This window comes from Bos grunniens, chromosome 22, assembly GCF_055505025.1.
Source record: "Bos grunniens cultivar Pamir isolate PY7600 chromosome 22, Bosgru_T2T1.0, whole genome shotgun sequence".
Classification (NCBI taxonomy): domain Eukaryota; kingdom Metazoa; phylum Chordata; class Mammalia; order Artiodactyla; family Bovidae; genus Bos; species Bos grunniens.
Window position 1 is genome coordinate 47,857,215 of NC_141186.1, and position 23,254 is coordinate 47,880,468.

The following is a 23,254-nucleotide window of genomic DNA, read 5'->3' on the forward strand; positions in this document are numbered from 1 at the left end:
TGTGTAGATTGTTTAAGAGAGAATGTACATACATAGAAATACAAAGCTGTAAGGCTTTTGCAAGATCAGATTTTATTTACATACTTTTACTATAGAATATTTTACATCCTTATTATACATTCTAACCTATCTCAGAGTTGAGGAAGATTTCCTAAAATAAGATATAAAAAAGCACAAGAACTTATGCTAATCAAAAAGCCATCATAAAGAAAATGAAAATGTATAGAATGAGAGAAGACACCCACAACTCACACAACCAATGAGAACCTGAATCCAGTACATATTAAAATGCCTACGAATTAAGAAGAAAAAAGACAGTTCAGTGGGAAAATGAGCCAAAGACTAGATCAGAAACATCACAAAAGGAATAAATCTAAACAGTTAAACATACAAAAAGGGGTTTGACCTTACTGGTCATCAGGGAAACACTGAACTGATGTCAGAGTGAGTTACCACTTCAAACCAACAGACTGGCAAGAAAATGGAAAATCTGAACAGTTGCAGGTTGGGAGAGGACATGAAGCAATAGAACAACAGAACATCTCACTGTCGGTGAGAGCATCAGCTGGTACAACTCTTTAGAGAAATACACATTATCTTTTGACTCAGCAATGCTACCTCTAGTATATACCCTTTGGAAATATCAGTCGATGGACAGTCTTAGCAGCATCTTTTAACATCTCAAAAGGAGAAACAACTCAAATGTACATCATCAGAAGAATCAATAAATAAGCTATGGTCTGTTCATTCAATGGAATATCATACTGCATGAAAAATGAAAACAAATGGATCTTACAATGCTGAATGAAAGATAATATAAAAAAAGTCACACAACCAGATCCATTTATATAAAATGCAAAAACAGATAAAACCAAGCTATATTGCCTAGGGATGTAGACATATAAATGACAAAAAGAAAAACAAGGAAGTCATTATCATCAAAATTAGGAGAGTGGTTACTCTGAGGGGAAAAGGAGATATGGTCAGAATGGGACCTACTAGGGTATTTCTGAACTGCTGCCACATTCTCCTTCTTGACTGAGGTGATGGTTACATAAGTGTTGTACTTTATGCATTATCTATATGTGTTTTTATTATAAAAAGTTATTTGTTTTTTTATAGACATGTACTTTTGAGCCCAGACTATGTCTTGAAATACTGTTTCCAAAAAACAAACAAAAAAACAGGACTGACTTCTTGGAGAAATGGCTGATTCCAGAACTGGGGCAAGAAATGTCACCTTGACCATCTTAATACCAGACAGAAAGAAAGCTATCAAAGACTACTAGGCTCACGGCAAAAGGACTCCGGGACCAACTTGAAAAGGCTCACGCAAGCCAAAAAGGAGAAATTTTGAACATCAATAACTTTGATAGAACACATTAAATATGTTTAAATTCATAATATTTCTATAAATTCTAAAAACAAGAAACCAAACCAGTCACTGTTAAAGGACATTAATAAGTCAATACAATACTTTCAATCTAGTAAAAGTAGAAAAAAATGAAATATCTCATCTGATAAATGGCAAAGGAAGGACAGAATTAGAGCATCACCATTGTACACACATAATGAATGGCTGCCTATACATATTAAACACCAACCAGTGCTAATATCACAGAAAGACATTTAGAGTCTCCTACTGAAAGAATCCACCATCACCTATGAAGTAGCCCTGCTTAAACACCCTCCTCATCATTAAAGTAAGCCTGAATGTGATCCAGCCTCAAGATGCAACTACTAACTCACAGGAAATTTAAAGGACAGAAAAAAAAAAAAAAAAAACATTAAACAATACAACAGGGATATGAAACATCTACACAGCAAATAACTTGGTTTCTTTGAAAATTAAGAAGGAGGAAAAAGGAAGGGGTGTTCAGGGAACTTATAGATTAAAATTTACTTAAAAAGGACAACAATCAATCACATTGTGTAAGCCTTATCCAGATCTGATTCAACCAAGAGTAAACCATGACATTTAAAAAAGAACTGGGGGTGGTGAGGAGACAACTTTAAATAATACCTGGTGTTCAAATCCACATTAATTTATTTTTTTAACAGTTTTAGTTTGTGGACATGTTTTTGAAAGAGTCATTATCTCTTAAAGATACATACAGAAATATCTACAGATGAAATGAGGTACCTGGAATTTCTTCAAAATAACATTGGAAGTGGATTGGACAGAGAAAACAGGATTTAGTCAGGAGCTGAAAAATACTGAAGCTGAAAAATGGGTTCCCAAGGTTCACTGTGCTTTTCCGTCATATGCTGTACACGTTTGAAATTTTTCCTAATAAAAGGTTAAATAATTAAGAAATATTTTACTAGTGAACTAAGCATTCTGTGAGAATGTTGTTGTTTAGTCGCTAAGTTATGTCCAACACTTTGCAACTCCATGGACTGTATGTAGTCTGCCAGTCTCCTCTGTCCATGAGACTTCTCTAGGCAAGAATACTGGAGTGGGTTGCCATGTCCTTCTCCAGGGGATCTTTCCAACCCAAGGATCAAACCCCCATCTCCTGCATTAGCAGGCAGATTCTTTACCACTGAGTCACTAGGGAAGCCTTCTGTTTAAAAAAGGATATACATATACATATACTGGTGTAACCACAAAAAGATTTTGGCATGTTAAGTATTAAATTATTAAGTGTTAACCTTTGGGTTAAAAAACTGGGATGGGGAAAAAGTAGGGGGCAGATTTTTATTTTATACCTTACATTATTTGAACATTTTTACCATGAGCATTTTTATTTTTAATCACATAAAATGTAAATGGGTGATCTGAGTAGTGGGATTAATAGGCCATGTTTGTTGTTGTTCTCTATTAATAAAAGTTTTTAAACAGCAAAAAGGCTTAAAGTTCAAAAGCTAAACTTCAAAAAAAAAAAAAAAAAAGCCATGTATCAACTAATGTATCTTAGAACAAATATTCCTCAGCACCTAGATTCAAGACTGGCAAACTTTTTCTGTAAAATGTCAGTCAGTAAGTATTTTAGGCAACTATTCAATCTGACACTGTAACACAAAAGCAGTCACAGACAGTATATAAACAAATGGGACTGGCTGTGATCCAAAGAAAAACCTTACTTACGGTCACTGAAATGCAAATTTTATAGAATTTTTACATGTCATGAAACAGTACTCTTCTCTGGATTTTTTTTAACCCTTAAAAAAACACATCCTTTGCTCACAGGCCATGCAACACGGGCAGTGGGCTGGGCTTGGCCAAGGGCCATGGTTTCCAACCCCTGCTCTAGAGGCTCTAGACAATTCTCATGCCTCTTCGATCCTCTAGTCTGGAGATACCATCTGGACTGTATGAAGCACTGGCTATTTTTATGTCTTTTAACCTGGTAGTTCCCATGCATTTCAACAATGCTTCTGCAAAAATCAGTACCATATGTTAACAGGACTGTTTGCAATTATTTCATTAGAGATAGAATCTATCTTCTCAGTTTAACAAAAAAAAAAAGTGAATGGTCAAGAGGACATGAATTTGCTTCAACCCATGCCAAGTTCAGCATAAAAAATGACCAGAATAAAAGAAAAATCTTTGACTCTTAAACTCCCCTGTTATTAATTGCATGACTTAAGCTTCAAAATCTTTTGCAAAAAATAAAAAGGAAATTCAAAACTTTTAGTCCTTTTTGGAACCATGAGTCCTTTCAAAATTTCCATGACAACAATATAGTTAAGTCCCTAAAAGAACCAGTGTCCACAGAAGCACAAACAGCCTGTGTTATTAAGTCCAGCCAGACACTGTAACTAACAAAATGAAACCAACAAGCAAAAATAACCACCTAGAACTTCAGCAGGTTTATCAAAGGGCTTACCATTTACCCATATTTACTGAACACATGATCTGTGCTTGGCACAAACTTCCAATCGATCATCACTACCTCCTACAAGGTGGGAATTTGTATTCCGTTAGACAGTCGTTGAAACTAGAGCCCGTGGATGTCGAATGACTTGCCTATCACTGTGCTAAAACTCAAGACTGGAAACTTAATCTAACATTCTGTGTATCTGACAGCCCACAAAATGTAACCAAACTATCTAAATCTAAAATGCAATTTTTCTCTTCCAGAAAAGGAATACAAATCTGAGGTCCAAGACATACCACAATCTTCTCATCTATCTGCCCCAGCTTTCATCTAACTTTTATGGCTGATGAAACAAGATTTCAACTTCTTCATTTACTTTCCACTAGTCTGGGAGGAAGGGGATTCTTGTTTGCAATTCCCAACCTCCAAAGAAACAACATGTTCTAATTCTGCTTTGCAGAAAACATTAAGAAGATATGTCTACAGCAGAGCTCTAATTTACAGGCTCGCATGCAAGCCTTTCTACATGGGAGGTGATGCTTGCCAGTCAATATTCACCCACAGGCCAGGCGGCTAGAATTCTAAGCCAGAGATAGATTTTTTATTTACCTTTAAACAGAAGTGACAAGCAAACACCACATAATCTATTCTAATACCGGATCCTCTATTTCCTGTCACTCCACTTAGAAGCCTCAGAGATGGGCTGGTTTCCCCACTGCCCATTTGGGGAGGGGGATCACATGGGACCACAGACAGGCTGGGAGAGGCTCTGATTGCTTCTGCCAGCCTGCCTTTGCATCAGCAATGCACTCAGGGGAGGGTGCTCAGGCTCCACGTAACATGCTGCCGTTTCAGAGCAGCTTGCAGAAGGAAAATAAAGAGCAGGGCATGAAACTTTAGTTCTTTATTGGTTTCTATGAGTGGCCTCTTAACTGAGCACTTCTGTTCCTCCTCACTCACCCAGGGATCCATGAGCCTCCACAAACAGGGATTTATGGGGAGGGGAAGGGCCAGTCCATACAGACGATGTGCTTCAGAGAGAAAGACAGCAACACAGAGAGAGACATACAGAGCAGAGAGACACGGAGACAGAGAACCCATGAACATCCCGGGGGAGCTGGCAGGAGTAGACATTTGCAAACAGTGATCTGACCCAGTGCTGACAGCCAGGTCTCTTACAAATACATGCACGGAGTGACATATTGATATTAAAATAAACATATTACATATTTAATTATACCAACTGCAGTTCATGATTTAGATGAACAGATGCTTGGAGTAAAAAGAAATAGTGAGCATGTAAATGTGACAGAAGGTATGAAAAGCCAGCCAGCAAGCAAAAAAGGTCAAGATGGGGGTGGGAAGGATATGGGTCAAAAGACAAAAGGAAGCAGAGAGAGATGGGGCAAGAGGACGCAGGACCGACTCTTAGAAGCAGCAAAATATGTCAATGACAGACGACGATGACGGCAAGGAGGGGAACACATAATGCACCTGGGCGCCAGAGAAGCAGAGATTATGCAAATGCTGTCCCTATCCCCCTCAGGATGTGGAGGGAGCAGAGGAGAAATGGAAGGGACAGAGCAAGCACAGGGCCCCATGATGCTCTGGATGTACAAGGCTGGAAGAGATAAAATTAGATAAAATAAAGCTGAAGCCAGCAATCTGTAAAGAATAGCAACCAGATGAATTACAGAAAGGAATAGCCACAAAGAGGGGAGAAAAGTGGAGGGGAGGCACAGCCGGCCACCACGCTCCACCTCCAAAGGACTTTGGGAAGGCATGCCAGCATCTCTCTGGGCCCACATCAACGGGCTGAGGGGACTGAGGTCCCTTCTTCATAAGCCCTAATATCTAGAATGACTGCAAAGAGGTGTCCCAGTAGGCCCTCACACACAAGAAACACAACCTAGAGACGGGAACTCTGCTCCCCAGCCTTGCCCCACTGTACCCAGAGACCTCCGTTCCTACAGGGCCCTCAGTTCCTCCCCTCAGGCTGCTCACATCTGCCACTAGGAAGGAGTCTTCAATAGTATTCCTCCAATATTTAGTGCCTATCCTATTTGTAATTATTAACAACTCTGCTGTCATCATTAAGTGCTTAAAAAATACAGCACCTATCTCAGTGCCCAGCATATAGCTTATGCCAAACAATTGTTTGTCGGGGGCATAACAGCTACTTCTAGAAGCCAGGCTAGAATAAAGGGGCCCAGTAACTAAACCCAGAATCTTCCCCCTCCGTATTCAAGGATTAGCCAGCAGCTACACATGCTCAGCCCTCACCTCCTCGGCGATCCTAGGGCTCCAGGAGAGCTGCCTCAGGCCCCAAACAAGGAAGGAGAGGGAGGGCATGTGGCCCCCAAACCTCAGGGAATCATAGGTCTGACTACAAGGTCAGAACTGAAGGTTATCCAGCCTTGAGTACTTCCATAATCAAATAATCATTATGAAGAAAAACCTTCCTCCCGATGCTTACCCCACATTAGAGGACAGCAAAATGAGCTGTACAGACCATCTGATAGCAAATAATATAAAAAGGAGTTTAAATGCAAAATCTATCCCTACTTTTTTTTTTTAACTAAAGTCACCCAGATCTGTTTCTGTTTGTCTGATGACTCTCCTCCTACAGAAACGATTCTTCAATGTATACCTGACCTGCTTCACAAAAATGATTTAAGGTGGATGCAATCAAGGACACAAACAAGATTTTCAAAAGAAAAAGAAAAAAAAGTCACGTAAAAAATATGTATTTAAAACCTTGGCCAACCCGGCAACTACAATCAAGCAATAAATTTAGCTCCAAGTTTCTTTGAAGCCAAGACAAAAAGGAAAACATGATGGGAAATGCAGATACTCCAACAACTCACGGAGAGATTGCTCAAAAGGGGCATGGCTGAGACATCAAAAGCAGTCTGATCTGGTCAACAGCCTGCTTCTTAGTCTACATATCAACCATCCTAACCAAAGGCCAAGAAGTCGTCTCCAGCACCACCAGAACAAAACCTGCTCGGAACCCTAGAAGGTCAATCAAGGGTCCCAGAGAAAAGACCATGGGCCGGGCACCCAAGTCTGACGCCGAGTGTCAGCACCTGCACCAGCTGATGTGGTATTGGGCACAAGTCACACAGCCGGGCAACGGGAAAGTGACCAGAATCCAAGATGGCTGCCTTCCCTTCACACCCTCACCGCCTCTCCACTCGTCCTGGCTATAAAAGTATCTGCCTCAGCCCACAAAGAATATAAAATCCAACAAATGTAAAGGGTTTTCACAAAACAGATATCAAAAGTAATCAACATAAAACCAGCCTACATGCAAAAGTCAGTTCCATGACAGAGCAATCTCAACTGCTAGCCAATGACACTTATCTTAAAAATCAAAAGATGATAAAACTTTAGTTATTACTGAAGTTCTTAAAATCTCTTACCCTTATCCATCTCTTCAATCTCTTTTCCTGCTCTGAAGCGCCCACTTTACACTTCTCTTTGAATTTTGTATACCCACCTCAATACAGCCTCTTGGAGCCTCAGGGTACTTTCCTGCCCTACGGTGTGACTACTGTTTATGGAACAGAGCAGCTGCTCCATCAGTTCAGTTCAGTCACATCTGACTCTTTGTGACCCCACTGACTGTAGCACGCCAGGCTTCCCTGTCCATCACCGACTCCCGGAGCCTACTCAAACTCATGTCCATGGCATCAGTGACGCCATCCAATCATTTCATCTTCTGTCGTCCTCTTCTCCTCTCACCTTCAATCCTTCCCAACATCAGGGTCTTTTCCAGTGAGTCAGTTCTTTGCATCAGGTGGACAAAATACTGGAGTTTCAGCTTCAGCATCAGTCCCTCCAATGAATATTCAGAACTGATTTCCTTTAGGATGGACTGGTTGGACCTCCTTGCAGTCCAAGGGACTCTGAAGAGTCTTCTCCAACACCACAGTTCAAAAGCATCAGTTCTTTGTTGCTCAGCTTTCTTTATAGTACAACTCTCACATCCATACAGGACTACTGGAAAGACTATAGCTTTGACGAGACAGACCGTTGCTGGTAAAGTAATGTCTCTGCTTTTTAATACGCTGTCTAGATTTCATTCGAATTCCAAAAACAGGCAATGCCAAAGAATGTTCAAACTACTGCACAACTGCACTCATCTCACACACTAGTAAAGTAATGCTCAAAATTCTCCAAGCCAGGCTTCAAAAGTACGTGAACCGTGAACTTCCAGATGTTCAAGCTGGATTTAGAAAAGGCAGAGGAACCAGAGGTCAAATTGCCAACATCTGTTGGATCACTGGAAAAGCAAGAGAGTTCCAGAAAAACATCTACTTCTGTTTTATTGACTATGCCAAAGCCTTTGACTGTGTGGATCACAACAAACTGTGGAAAATTCTGAAAGAGATGGGAATACCAGACCACCTTACCTGCCTTCTGAGAAATCTGTATACAGGTCAAGAAGCAACAGTTAGAACTGTACATGGAACAACAGACCAGTTCCAAATCAGGAAAGGAGTACATCAAGGCTGTATATTGTCACCCTGCTTGTTTAACTTATATGCAGAGTACACCAAGCAAAATCCTGGACTGGATGAAGCACAAGCTGGAATCAAGATTGCTGGGAGAAATATCAATATCCTCAGATACACAGATGATACCAACCTTATGGCAGAAAGCGAAGAAGAACTAAAGAGCCTCTTGATGAAAGTGAAGAGGAGAGTGAAAAAGTTGGCTTAAAGCTCAACATTCAGAAAACGAAGATCATGGCATCAGGTCCCATCACTTCATGGCAAATAGATGGGGAAACAAAGGAAACAGTGAGAGACTATATTTTGGGGGGCTCCAAAATCACTGCAGATGGCAACTTCAGGCATGAAATTAAAAGAGTTTTTCTTTCCTTGGAAGAAAAACTATGAGCAACCTAGACAGCTTATTGAAAAGCTGCTTCGTTAAGTGGCAGGAATTACGCTTACGGTCTCCTCTTCTCAGGACTATCCACGCCAAGCCTCTCCTTTATTTATATCCCCAAATCTCCAAGGAGGACAGAGTAAGTATTCACTGACTTCCTGTGGCCTTAACAACTTCCTAGGAATTATACCTAGGAATGTTTTTTATCATGGGACTAGTATTTTGTACACGTCACATCTGCCACTGGGTAAACACCAGGAAAAATGCCTTTCCAACAATTCAGCAAGTTCAAGGGTACAAGCCAGAGCCTGAGGACACTCACCTCCCATGGCTATGAACTATCAAGGTCACCTTACCTGTAACGTAAGCAACCCAATGGGAAAGCATTTACCACAGCCTCTGACATGCAAGGACAGAGGGAACCTCTGGGGTAGAGCAAAGGGAACTGTTAAGCAACCATCAGAGCCCTTGCTTTGTGCTGCATGGACATGCATTCTCTCAAATTCTGCCATCATCCTGCAAGGAAGGCTTCCTCCTCCTCCTTTTTAAAAAGAATAAAAAGTCAACCAGTGAGATGGACTTGCTCAGGATTACATAGCCTGAGATCTGATCCTGCAGAGATTTGACGCTGACACCAATATTCCAAAAACAACTGTCAGAGAAGCCTTAATAAAAAGAGCACTGGGGCACACAAGCCAACAGGGGAAAACAACTCAAAAATCCAAACAGAGCAGGTATGGTAGACAGAATTCATTCATGACAAGAAGGTACTGCTGCAGAAAAATCTTACCGTGGAGTCCAAAAGTAAAGGAAAGAAGGGAATCATCAACGGGTCAAACTGAGAAACCAAGACCTCAAATAACTTTGTTTCTTTTACCCTAAATTCTCCGCTCTCATAGTCATGATAACCTAAATCCTCTGCTTGTTGCAAATGCTTCATTTCCCATTGTGTAGTATAAGAACTTTCTTTTTTTTTACTCCTGCCAAGTAAATAAACAGAAAGACTCCATTCTGTGTCACTTTATTTAAAAAATCAGACCTAGACTATACTTCCGAAATAAACCTTCAAAATGTGTTATTTCTTAAGACTGTACTAAATAATACAAACATAAAACATAGATCGTAAAGGGAAAAAAAGAGAGGCTTGAGTAGTTGGGAGGGTACTGAATGAGCCTTCAAGCATGATGGGATATGAACGGGTGGAGAATAAGGAGGGACATTTCATGCTGGGGGACTACTTTATACAAATGTGGAAATGGTCCCCAGTCCCAAGACCCTTTTGATAAGCATCCCCCAGAGGAACAGGGAGGCAGATACTGGGGGAAGCATCAAGGTCAGGCCTGTGGCATCTGAGAACATGCAGACCACCCCAAAGGCAGCCTATAACTCAGGCTCCATCCAGGAACGGGGGATGACAGCAAGGCGGAGGGAACACCTTCAGATGTCACCAGGTGCTCCAAGCAATATTTTGTGTCTCTGTTTACAGGACTCTTAGACAGAAACAAGGGAGAAGATCCCTCTAAATCACATGGGGACATAAACCCTCCTTAGGTAGCATCCTCTAGGCCTGGAGGGACACAAGAGAAGCACAGCAAGTACTGCTGAACACAGTATAGGACGTGTGTCTAAACACGTCATGCTGAAGACAGAGGTGTAGAAGTTGGCATGTTTCCTGAAGCATCACAACACACCCCCAAAAACTCTTCCAGAACGACTTCCTTTTCCCCTGTGCTTTTCCTGTACTATCACTATGGGAACGTGCATGGTTGCTCCCAGTTCCCGCTCACCCACTGCTTACTTCACACAAGATTTGTACTTCACCAAAATTGATGGTGTGTTTTCTCCTAACTCCATTCTTTACTGAACTGCTTGCTGAGTTAGACTGAATTTATAACCTTTCTTTTTGAAGGCAAGTCTCCCCAAAACAGAAACCACAGCAGCAGTGGCAACCTACAATGTCACTAGCGAAAAAATATTTTTATTTTGCCTGAGGCCATGTGACCAACTCCAGGCAAAATAACGCAAAGGTAAAAAACGCTAGCTGACTTATGAATATAAGCTTTTATTTGGGAGAAATACAACCAAAAGAGGGTAGAGAGAGAAAAACAATGAGACACAAATATGAACATACAATAAAGCTTATTAATTGAATATTCCAAAAATTACAAAGGAATGACAATCAAATAAGATAATTCATTCCCTCAGTGGTTAAACAAATTTTGCCACTAAAATAGAAATGCAATTTTAGCATAAGGGGAGGTAGGTATGAGTTGTTCATCCCACTTGAGGTAAAACATTTTTCAGCATCTGTGATGTATTACTTCATATACAACATACTATTCTATAGATGTTTTCTATAATAAATCAGGAATTCACAGCTAATTATTAAAACAACACCATTTCTTTTACCCAACAGTCATCACTCTATGCACTTAAAAGAAAACTGGAACTCTGCAGCCAGTCATGGCAGAGTAACTGGTACCAGACTACTCCTCTTCATGAGGCCAGCATAACACTGATACCAAAACCAGATGGAGCCATTACAAAAAAAGAAAATTAAGACCTCCATACCCTTCAAGAACATGCATGTAAAAATCCTTAATAAAATATTAGAAAATTAAATCCAGCAATACATAAAAAGGCTAATGCATCAGGACCAAGTGGGGTCTAACTTGGTAATAACAGTTGGTTTAACATTCAAAATTCAATGGAATTAACCACATTAATAGAATAAAGGAGAAAAAGCCTATGATTACCTCAATACATGCAGAAAAAGAACCTGACAAAATTCAACACCCTTTCATAACAAAAACTCTCGGCAAACTAGAAACAGAAAGAAACTTTCTCAACCAATAAAGCACATTTATGCAAAACCTAAACTAAAATTGTACTTAGTGATGAAAGGCTAACCACCGTTTCTCTGACTTCAAGAAAAGGACCAGGATGTCCATTCTCACCACTTCCATTTCAACACAGTACTGGAATCCCAGACAACTGTGGTTTAAAGAACTGGATATCCACTGGGAGAAGGGAATGAAATAAATCCCTACCTCATGCCATAGATAAAAATATGAAATGGACCTGAATGTAAAAGATAAAACTATAAACCTTCTAGAAGAAAACAGAGTATCTTTGAGATCTTTCTTGGGACCTAGAAAGTATTAATCACAAAAGAAAAAATTAATAATTGACTTTAAAATTAAAAGTAATAAAACTAGATTCCTCTTCAAATACTCTGAACTCCAAACTCAACTTTTCCCTTTTAGTTTAAGTACTATTTAGTTTGATCTGGCTATGTTCATTAGAGAACATTTCCAGAATGTTGTAAGACCTTCAGGAACCTCCTTCATGATCCAATGGTTAAGACTCCCAATACAGAGGACCCAAGTTCAATTCTTGGTTGGGGAATTAGACCCCACATGCCTCAAATAAAGATTCTGCATGTTGCAACTAAGACCCAGCATAGTCAAATCAATAAATAGAAATATATTTTAAAATATTTTAAAAAATAAGACCTTTGGAAAGAAAGAAAACGTCTCATATATTCTATTTAACATTACTGAAACACACTCCCAAATATAGGTGAAACTCTAGCTTCCCCACTGTGAAGGAAAACAACTGGACAAAAGAGAGGTTCTTCAAGATTCAGAAACAAGAAAGGAAAAAAACACAGGAAATTACATATCAAGGGAAGAAAAGGGACTCATTAAGACAAAGAATATAAGTAACAGAAAACAAGTAAGGACTCTTTCTACAAGGCCTTTTATAACCATTCGCATTACATATGAGGGAATTATTCCAATCTCAGGAAGAAATAGCTGAAACAGAATACCAGCTAACACATTCCCTGACCACATCACATGCCCATTCAGTAGAAACCATAGTTCAAATTTTGGATTGTGATCTTCTCCCAGGCTAGAGATACACCCTCTCCTGACGTAGGGCAGGGCAGTGAGTGCAGCTCTCCATCAGCCATGCAATCAAGAGCATAAACAGCCAATAAAAGTACAACCATGTGTACCCATTCAACCACTTAATAAATTCCAAAAGCTATTCAACACTTTATTATAAAATAAGTTTTGTGTTGATAAGTTTGCTAATCTAAGTGTTCTTAGCACAGTTAAGGTAAGTAAAGCTAAGTCATGATGTTTAGTAAGTTAGAAATATATAATGCATTTTCAACCAACGTTATTTTCAACTTACAATGGATGGTTTTATCAGGACATTGGGCTTCCCAGGTGGCTCAGTGGTAAAGAATCCACCTTGCCAAGCAAGAAACACAGGTTCTTTCCCTGGGTTGGGAAGATCCCCCGGAGAAGGAAATGGTAACCCACTCAAATATTCTTGCCTGAAAAATCCCATGGACAGAGAAGCCTGGGAGGCTACAGCCCATAAGGTCACAAAAGAGTCAGACACAACTTAACGATTAACCAGCAACAGCAATTTCATCATTAAGTCGAAGATCTGTATGTGATAATATCAATAATCTTCTCACAACAGTCTATTGGCTAGACACCCTCAGCTTTTCTCAAATACTTAATGCCATCATAATTACTATCCACTACTGCAAATATGCTAGTGCACAATGCTTTGACGGGTGTGGTTAGGAAGAAATGAGCTAGATGCTAAAGAAATTAAGAAATTTAGCATTTAACTCTCTTTTCCACAAGTCCAACCTCCCTCAGAAATCTGTATCTTAACCAAGATAAACAGCTTGGACTTCAGCGAGGCAAGTTTTTCCAGTTCTAATTGGGAAGCTACTGCCTAGAACTTTGAAATGTTATAAACTTGACTTATGTTATTTCATAACAACACAAATTGAGCTAATTTGGTTTAATGGCAAGAGAGGTTTGCAGTACAATCCTGATGAATTAAGCCAATGAACAAAGACAGAAGTGAAAGGATAATTTTATTTTTCACTAGATAAACTCAAGGCTTCTTATTTTGATGTACTATACAATATGGCTGTCCATGCAAATCCATGTGAAACCATGGTAGATCTGTAATAAATTCAATGAATTATATTAGAAAGGCAAATCCACACTGGAGTAGCATAAAGCTACAAAGGATAAAGGATATCTGAGAAGATTCCAGACACTCGGACTTGCCCTACCACTGTCCCATAAGGTCCTTGAGTCATGGATGAGCTTCCTTGCCCATAAAATGGGGATCATGATTTCATCACAGGCTATTCTAAGAATCAAATGAGAGCATGCATGCAAAGGTACTCAGTGAATTATAAGGTGAGGCTATGGCCTGTGAGAGCTTTCCAACATCTCATCCCCAGTGAAGAAGCATCTCCAGTTTTCAGAGGTGTGGGCAGTGAAAGAAAGGTTTTCATAGATTCACAGAATGGTCACACTAAAACTCCACAGAGATTATCTGGTAGCATCCCTACTCATCTGAAAAGTTAGGAAATGACAACAGCTACCTCTATGGACTGGATACTATGTTCCAGGCACTGGGCTTTACTCACACTACTTCATTTACTTCTCTCAACAACTCTGAGATGGTTACCATTTATAGATGAGGAACCTGAAGTCAGGATGTACACTCAGTTCTCCTTCCCAAATCTCTGAAGTCTGTACCATTCGCCAATCTGCTATTGGAACCCCAGAAAGAGTAAAACATGCTAATCTGAATAACATGGCTGACTGGAGGGGTGCCCATGCACCACTGTCCTTATTCACCTGTATGCCTCTGAGAGTCCCAAACAGTACCACCAGGAAGATGTTCGCTATCAGAGTCAAGGTCCTAAGGCTACTCCGAAATGTTTCCCTCCCAACCTCAGAAAGAACGGTGTTCTCGGGGCAGACAAGATTTGGTGTCTAAATCCACAGTGCAGCTAAACCACATGGAAACAAGATGCTCTGCTCCTCATGGAGTAAGTTGTGACCCATGGGAATGTCAGGTGGGAGTACAGCCCCAAGTTCAGCCTGCCATGATGCGAAGTGAGGCCAGAATTCAAGCCTGATCCCGTTACCTTTCCCAGAAATCAACATTCCAATTTCTCTCCATTCTTAGCCCACAGGCTTAGAGTAGAGATGGCTCCACCCTGGGTTCAGGGGTGAAGTACAGGGTCAGTTCTTAACTCAGGCAGTGCCTCACATGCCCCAGCCATGTGGCAGATTCAGGAAGGCACCTGCCCCAGCCTGAGCCAATGAGATCAAACAAGACTGCCTGGCAGAGCTGGACACAGACTCTCACACTCTCTTTTGCTGGAAGCAAGGAAGGAAAGAGGCAGGCCTAAGAACTTCTGACAGCTATCTTGCAATGACAAGGGGAGGGCATTCTGAGAACGGGGTCAACACATAGGAAGTGGAGGCAGAATGGGGAGAGAGAAGCCAGACCCTGATGACATCATTTGAGCCACTGAGCTGACTCCAGATTTATCTCTGGACTGGTCAGTTGTGAGAACCAATAAATTGCTATTTGACAATCCAGTCTGTGCTGGGATTGGGTTCTTTCCTTAGATCAAAGGAATACTAATACTTGGGATCATTAAGGGCCATCTGTCCCCAACTGAACTCTGAGCTCCCTGTGGTCAGGGACTGACTTCTGACTCCTTCCATTAACATTCAGTCAACTGGGCTGGTCCTTGGCACATTCTGAGAGCTCCAAATACATAAGGATTAAATAGGTCATCTCCACGCTTTACAGAGCAAAAGCTATATACCCAAAGCAGAAAATAACAAAAACCTCAAAGTTCTGTATTGATCATTTAATCATTAGTTCCAGTTTAATCCCACCGTACTCCCCACCACCCCCACTGCAAAGCCACCACATTATATATGGTCCGTTACCTACTCATCCAAAAAATAGCAGAGAAAGATAAGAAAGCCTTCCTCAGTGATTAGTGCAAAGAAATAAAGGAAAACAATAGAATGGGAAAGACTAGAGATCTCTTCAAGAAAATTAGAGATACCAAGGGAACATTTCATGCAAAGATGGGCTCAATAAAGGACAGAAATGGGATGGACCTAACAGAAGAAGCAGAAGATATTAAGAAGAGGTGGCAAGCATACATAGACGAACTATACAAAAAGATCTTTATAACTCAGATCACAATAATGTGATCACTCACCTAGAGCCAGACAAACTGGAATGTGAAGTCAAGTGGGCCTTAGGAAGCATCACTACAAACAAAGCTAGTGAAGGTGATGGAATTCCAGATGAGCTATTTCAAATCCTGAAAGATGATGCTGTGAAAGTGCTGCACTCAATATGCCAGCAAATTTGGAAAACTCAGCAATGGCCACAGGACTGGAAAAGGGCAGTTTTCATTCCAATCCCAAAGAAAGGCAATGCCAAAGAATGCTCAAACTACCGCACAATTGCACTCATCTCACACACTAGCAAAGTAATGCTCAGAATTCTCCAAGCCAGGCTTCAACAATACATGAACTATGAACTTCCAGATGTTCAAGCTGGTTTTAGAAAAGGCAGAGGAAACAGAGATCATAATGCCAACATCCGTTGGATCATCAAAAAAGAATTCAAAAAAAACATCTATTTCTGCTTTATTGACTATGCCAAAGCCTTTGACTGTGTGGATCACAACAGACTGTGGAAAATTCTGAAAGAGATGGGAATACCAGACCACCTAACCTGCCTCCTGAGAAATGTTTGCAGGTCAAGAAGCAATAGTTAGAACTGGACATGGAACAACAGACTGGTTCCAAATCGGGAAAGGAGCATGTCAAGGCTGTATACTGTCACCCTGCTTGTTTAACTTATATGCAGAGTACATCATGCAAAATGCTGGATGAAGCACAAGCTGGAATTAAGATTGCTGGGAGACATATCAATAACCTCAGATACGCAGATGATACCACCCTTATGGCATAAAGCAAAGAAGAACTAAAGAGCCTCTTGATGAAAGTGAAAGAGCAGAGTGAAAAAGTTGACTTAAACTCAACATTCAGAAAACGAACATCATGGCATCAGGTCCCATCACTTCATGGCAAATAGATGGGGAAACAATGGAAACAGTGAGAGACTTTATTTGGAGGGGGCTCCAAAATCACTGTAGATGGTGACTGCAGCCATGAAACTAAGACACTTGCTCCTTGGAAGAAAAGTTATGACCAACCTAGGCAGCATATTAAAAAACAGAGACATTACTTTGCCCACAAAGGCCCATCTAGTCAAGACTATAGCTTTTCCAGTAGTCATGTATAGATGTGAGAGCTGGACTATACAGAAAGCTGAGTGCCGAAGAACTGGATGCTTTTGAACTGTGGTGTTAGAGAAGACTCTTGAGAGTCCCTTGGACTGCAAGGAGATCAAACCAGTCAATCCTAAAGGAAATCAGTCCTCAGTATTCATTGGAAGGACTGATGCTGAAGCTGAAACTCCAATACTTTGGCCACCTGATGGGAAGGACTGACTCCTTGGAAAAGACCCTGATGCTGGGAAAGATAAGGCAGAAGGAGAAAGGGACAACAGAGGATGAGATGGTTAGATAGTATCATCAACTCAATGGACATGAGTTTAAGCAAGCTCCAAGAGTTGGTGATGGACAGGGAGGCCTGGCATGCTACAGTCCATGGGGTCGCAGAGAGTCAGATGTGACTGAGTGACTGAACTGAACTGACACTACTCATCATGCCTGAATCCTTTTCCTCCCTAGGAAAAGAATTTTAGAAGACAGGAATAAGTTCATACTCTGATCTACCTGGGGATAACACTGAATACTTTGAATACAAGATCACTTGAAGGGCCTGTGCTCATCTGTAACACCAGGTTTCTTACTTCCACTTCCCGGAAAAGCTAAGTAACAGCTGAGTTAGAGGCAAAATCGAGATCTGAGTTCAGCATCTATCCTGTGGCTGATTCTTAGGAGGAAGGAACAAATCCAAGCCCTCAATGTTCATCATGGAGACCTCACTGACTCGAGGACAGAACACAGAGCAAACTGTCCGCCAACTGCCTGCAAGAGACATGTCAAATTTTTTTCTCCCCAGATGAAATCTTAAGTGAAAACCTCAACCACACACATAAGGGAGGGAGGGAGGGAGAGAGGGAGAGGGTGGGGAGCTGCTCTGTGGGTGAAATGGGTGGCAGGGCACAGTCCGTTCTCCCAGGCCGTACCCTCCAGCTCCAGGCCCCAGAGGTATCGCCAAAGGATCTTGAATGCCTGCCTCAGCGTCATTTCATTGCTTCTCAAAAGATATGAAAAATCAAAGAATAAACAGCAAATTAATACATGGTTGAAATTCATGGCTCAAGTGAGTGTTTAAAACCATTTCCATTTTCCTTGGCTGAAAAGGCCAGATATCCACAGGCTATGTGAAAAAGAAAACAAAGGCAATGATCCAAGTAATTCAGCCTGAAAACTTACTGTGCTCCAACCAGAGAAACTTGGGTCCTGTTAAAGGCCGAACAAGAAATTAATTAAAATGAACCCAAAAACAGAGGCTTCAAATGCCAGACGGACAGGTGCTCTGACTGGGTCACATCCCTGCTCCATAATCTTGTCCCCAGAGCCCTGTTCCTAATAACTAACTTAAAAGTACAGCAGCTGAGCCTAAGATGCTTCAACCTGTTTTTAAGATTGTCGTGCAAATCTTTTGTAAACTGCATTTCCAGTGCTAAACTGGTGCATACGTTTATCTCGTAGTTTTGTGTGTTGGCACAGTAGTCATTAAGCTTGTCTTTGAAAAGAACGGTTTGCCACCTCTGGAGGACAGAGCAGAGAAGTTCCACTATGAAGTGAGATATCCTGTGTTTATGGCCTGGGAGGCCTTCCACAATGCCCTGCTTACCCCTCACTGCTCTGGGAATTCTACCCAGCATATTGTCAGGTTTTGTACACCTACTGCCCAATTTAGCAAAAAGTAGCCTTTACTCTCTTGATCCAAACATGAAAATTCTCCAGCTCTCATAAAGTTCAAAGTCGAAATGCACAACTCTCCCTGCAAACAGGAAAAAAAAAAAAAAAGATTCCATTTCTCCTGGTCGCTATTCCCAAATCAGAAGTGACAAAGTTTCAGCACCACCTGGAGAAGGGACCTCGTACCTCAGAAACCCATTCAAAGGGTAGTTTTCCTGAAAAAGGCAAAGTTCACAGATATTCCCCATCTGAACACACTGTGCCAGTCCCCAAGTGGTGACAGATGACGCTGGCCTTGCCCTCAAGGCTCTCAAAGTCCAGTGAACAAGGCTGACCTCAAAAACAACAAGTCTCTGTTTCCCAACGCTTTCTTTAAAGTCAAGGACAGACCTCCCTGCAGAAAATAGATCCTGGAGATAGGGTGCAGAGAAGGAAGGAGAACCTGGGTGATCCTGCCTTAATTGAAAGGTTTCTTAATATACTTTCAAATGACGCAAGCAGCAGAGGAGGACTTAAAGGCAAGACCAGTGCCTCACATGGGTTAAATTAATTCATGTCTCACCCTGGGCAACATCTCCATGAAGTCACTGTGTTTGTCCTTTATGTAAATGAAGAAAAAAAACTGGCATGTGGGATGTGCATAAGGTCAGGTGCCACAGGACCCAGATTCTCATTGGTTTTGCCACCACTAACTTGCTATGACCTGGGTCAATCCCTTCTTCTCTCTGATATCCTCTAAGGCTCCTCTCTGCTCTAATGCTCCAACTTGGTACAACCACGATGTCTTCAATCCTTTCACATAAAGCACTTCCTGTGAGAGACTTTGCGCAGCCCTGGTGACCTTGGAGTCAGCGTTCTGAACAGCCCTCAGGATTACAGGCACTAAAATAAAGGTGACTCCCACCAGGGCGCTGTGCTTCCCTGGTGGCTCAGCAGTAAAGAATCTGCCTGCAATGCAGGAGCAGCTAGTTCAATCCCTGGGTCGGGAAGAACCACTGGAGGAGGGCATGGCAACCCACTCCAGTATTCTTGCCTGGAGAATCCTATGGACAGAGGAGCCTGGCAGGCTACAGTTCATAGTGTCACCAGGAGTCAAACACAACTGAACTGACTTAGTACCAGAGCACTACACAGGACAAGGCCACCATCTGCCATGGCACTGACTTGGTATACCACATTTCTGACTCCTCCCGTCTTCCTCCTCATGCCCCTTTGGAATCTTGCAAATCCCTGGAACTGACTGCCTCTAAAGCAGCGGCCCCCAACCTTTTTGACACCAGAAATCACTTTCATGGAAGAGTTTATCCATAGACAGTGTGAGGGGATGATTTAAGTGAATTACATTTATTGTACACTTTATTTCTATTATTATTACATCAGCTCCATCTCAGATCATCAGGCTTTAGATCTCAAAGGCTGAAGACCCCTGTTCTAAAGGGAAAAATGAAAGCGTTAGTCGCTTAGTCATGTCCAACTCTTTGCAACTCCATGGACTATAGCCCACAAGGCTCCTCTGTCCATGGAATTTTTCAAGCAAAAATACTGGAGTGGGTAGCCATTTCCTTCTCCAGGGAATCTTCCCGACCCAGGGATTGAACTCAGGTCTCCTGCATTGCAGGTAGATTCTTAACCATCTGAGCCACCAAGGAAGCACCACTCAAAAGGCTACTTCCCAATGCAGCCAAAAGAACTAAACTCCAAAAATGTTCAACTTCTTCCTCTTGTCCACCAAGCAGACCAACACATTCATTCATTCACTTTCAGGAGTTAGCCTTTCCAAGAAAGAATGTACTTCTCTCCAAGCATCTTCCAGCTCAATTTCTGCAAGACATCCACCAGCTGAAGTGAGGAAAGACACTGGTCTCACACTGGTCTCTCTACTAGCAACCAAGTCCAGAAGCCACAGAAAAGCAGTGTCTCTCCCAGTAGGACCCACAGACCATCTGATCTGAGGAGGAGGCTTGACAAGAAGCCCAGAGGCAGCTACACACATAGGAAGTCTCAGTGGTGGAGGAGGTACACACAGAAGACAGACCAAGCCTGTGGGTCCAGAGAAGCAGCCTGGGTCAGAGGTGAGGGTGGAACCAGCACACAAGGCACAGACGCCTCCAGGCCAGCGCCATCCACCACCACTTGCTGTAGCGACGGCAACGTGTCCTATGTGTGCTGCCCCACGTGGCAGCCCTATCCGGACACTGAACAATGCACATGAGGACTGTGTGGCTAAGAAGATAAATTTTAAATGTGAGTTAATTTTAACTTAAGGTCTCACAGCTACAGGTGACTAGTGACAATGACCCCTGACAGCACTGATCCACGCTAGTCTCTCATAGATGGCACCCTCCCAAAGAAAGGACTAAACGTGACAGGACCCTTCTATACTTAAAAACAAATGACCCTCGGGGAGAGGCCAGTCCATCCACAACGAGAGCTGAGTTTGGAGTCTGTGCGCCTCCAGGAAGATGAGAACAGTTCAGTGCTACCAACTCTTTCCCTACACACCTAAACTTACCACCTTCAGAAACAGTGGGGATGAAACTGAGGCTTCCCAGAGGTTAAGCTCCAGTCCTTTATTAGCCCGTGATCTTGAGGAAGGCATCTTCTCTGTGGACCACAAGGCATGTCACCACAAGGACAAGAGATTCAGAACAGGCCACCACAAAGGCCCCATCCAGCTGTAAGATGCTAAAAATGCACATGCCTCTCGGTCAAAATGTAAAACTTTTGTGAAGGACACCATCAAGCAAATGAAGAGACAACCCACAGAAGGAGAGAAAATGTTTGCAAAGCATGGATCTGATAAGGAACTGGTATCTAGAATATATAAAAAATTCTTACAACTCAAGAATTTAAAAAAACTCAATTTTTTAAGTAGGCAAAAATCTGAATATGCATGTCTCTAAAGAATACATACAAATGACTAATAAGCCCAAGGAAAGAAGCTCAACATCACAGTCATAAAAATTACAAATCTATAATGAGATACTACTTCACATCCTAAAGATGCTAGAACCCAGCAGATATACATTAACAGGTGTCAGGAAAGATGTGCAGAAACTGGAATCTTGATACAATGCTAGTGGGAATGTAAATGGTGCAGCTGCTTTGGGTAACAGTTGGACAGTTCCTCAAAATGTTAAAGTTACCATATCACCATATGTCCCAGCAAATTCTACTCCTAGGTATGTATACTCAAGAGAATTGAGAATTTAAGTTCATACAAAACTTGTTCATGAATGTTCAAAGCAGTATTCATAATATCACAATGCAAAAAATGGAAACAATCCAAATGTCTACCAATTGAGGAAAGGACACAGAAAATGTGACATATCTGTACAATGGAATACTATTCAGCCACAAAAGAAATTAAGTACAGATACAGGCTACAACATGAGTGAATCTTAAGAAGAGTATACTAAATGAGAGAAGCCAGACTTGATAGAACACATATAATTTAGTTTATATAAAATGTCCAAAATAGGAAACTCCATAGAGACAGAAAGCAGATTAGTGGTTCCCTAGGGCTGGGGAAGGGAGGGAAAGCTGGAGGAAAACAGGGAGTGATGGCTAATGTGTATGGGGTTTCTTTTCAGGTGACGAAAATAAGATCGATCTTGATGACGGTTACATGACTCTGAATATAATAAAACCACTGAATTGTATAATTTAAAATGGCGAATTGTACAGTATGTAAATTATATCTCAATAAGGCTGTTTAAAAAAAAATGTGCGTGCCTTCATCCCACCTACTTAGTGGAGACCAATTAATTGCTATTTATCTCCCCCAGGTCCCAACAAGTGCCGGTGGTGACCTTCTGAACGTGCACAGAACACGACTTAAGTTAAAGACGCCACACTTATAAACGAGAGGCTATTTTTAAAGCAGCCTGTATCGTCTCGCACACTTCACACACAGGAAGGGTGGAGCTCTTTCTGCTGTCGCTACGATGAAAAAGTCTAACCTAACCAGGATCAAAAGTGCATTTTTTTTAAAGGCAAGGAAAGAAAAACTGCAGAAACTCACATATTCTAAGTCAAGCCCAAGGAGCCCTCCTGGGAACTGAAGGAATTCTACTTGTGAAAATTACCAACACGACAACTGTGAATGATACAGTTCACAAGACCCCCAAGTCCTAGTGGGGGTGAGGCAGGTATCCCCACTTCTGAGAAGCCCACATCTGAGTCCCCTGATTCCGGGGTAACATGAAAGTCTGTTGTGCCAGGGACAAGGAAGGCCTTTAAAAGCCAGGCTACAGCTGGGAGTGAAATACCTCATCTGACGGTGTTCCTGGGGCCAGTGGGTAAAGAGGAAAGTCTAGGGGGATGGATTCTTGGCACCAGATGGGACTGTAGACTTAGGGAAGTGTGACTGCAAAGTAGGAAGGCTGTTCTGTTTAATCAACACACCAGAATCACATAAACAAGTGTTGTTCCCTTCAAAGGAGGAAGCTTGGGAAGCGGGCGGTGTGGTGCTGGGAATACCGCCACCCCTCGGAGCAGCTCCCAGGGCGAACTTCTCCAGAGCCCAGGACACCCTCCTCTTGAGAGCTTCACAGACAAGAGAATGTGGCGCTCTTTGAAGACAGATTTGATTTTCTCAGAAATACCCAGAATCTCTTTAGGAAAAGGCTAGTGAATAAGGTCAGTGATCAACCTGGTTCACCCCTACCTTTTGCCAGAAACAAAAGCAAAATGA

At 41.7% G+C, this 23,254-nt stretch overlaps 1 protein-coding gene across 27 annotated transcripts in view; it reads right to left on the reverse strand.

Moving 5' to 3' along the window:
* Nucleotides 1-23,254, reverse strand: part of CACNA1D (calcium voltage-gated channel subunit alpha1 D) — a 347,101-nt gene that overhangs the window by 302,767 nt on the left and 21,080 nt on the right. The gene's annotated exons all lie outside the window — the stretch shown is intronic.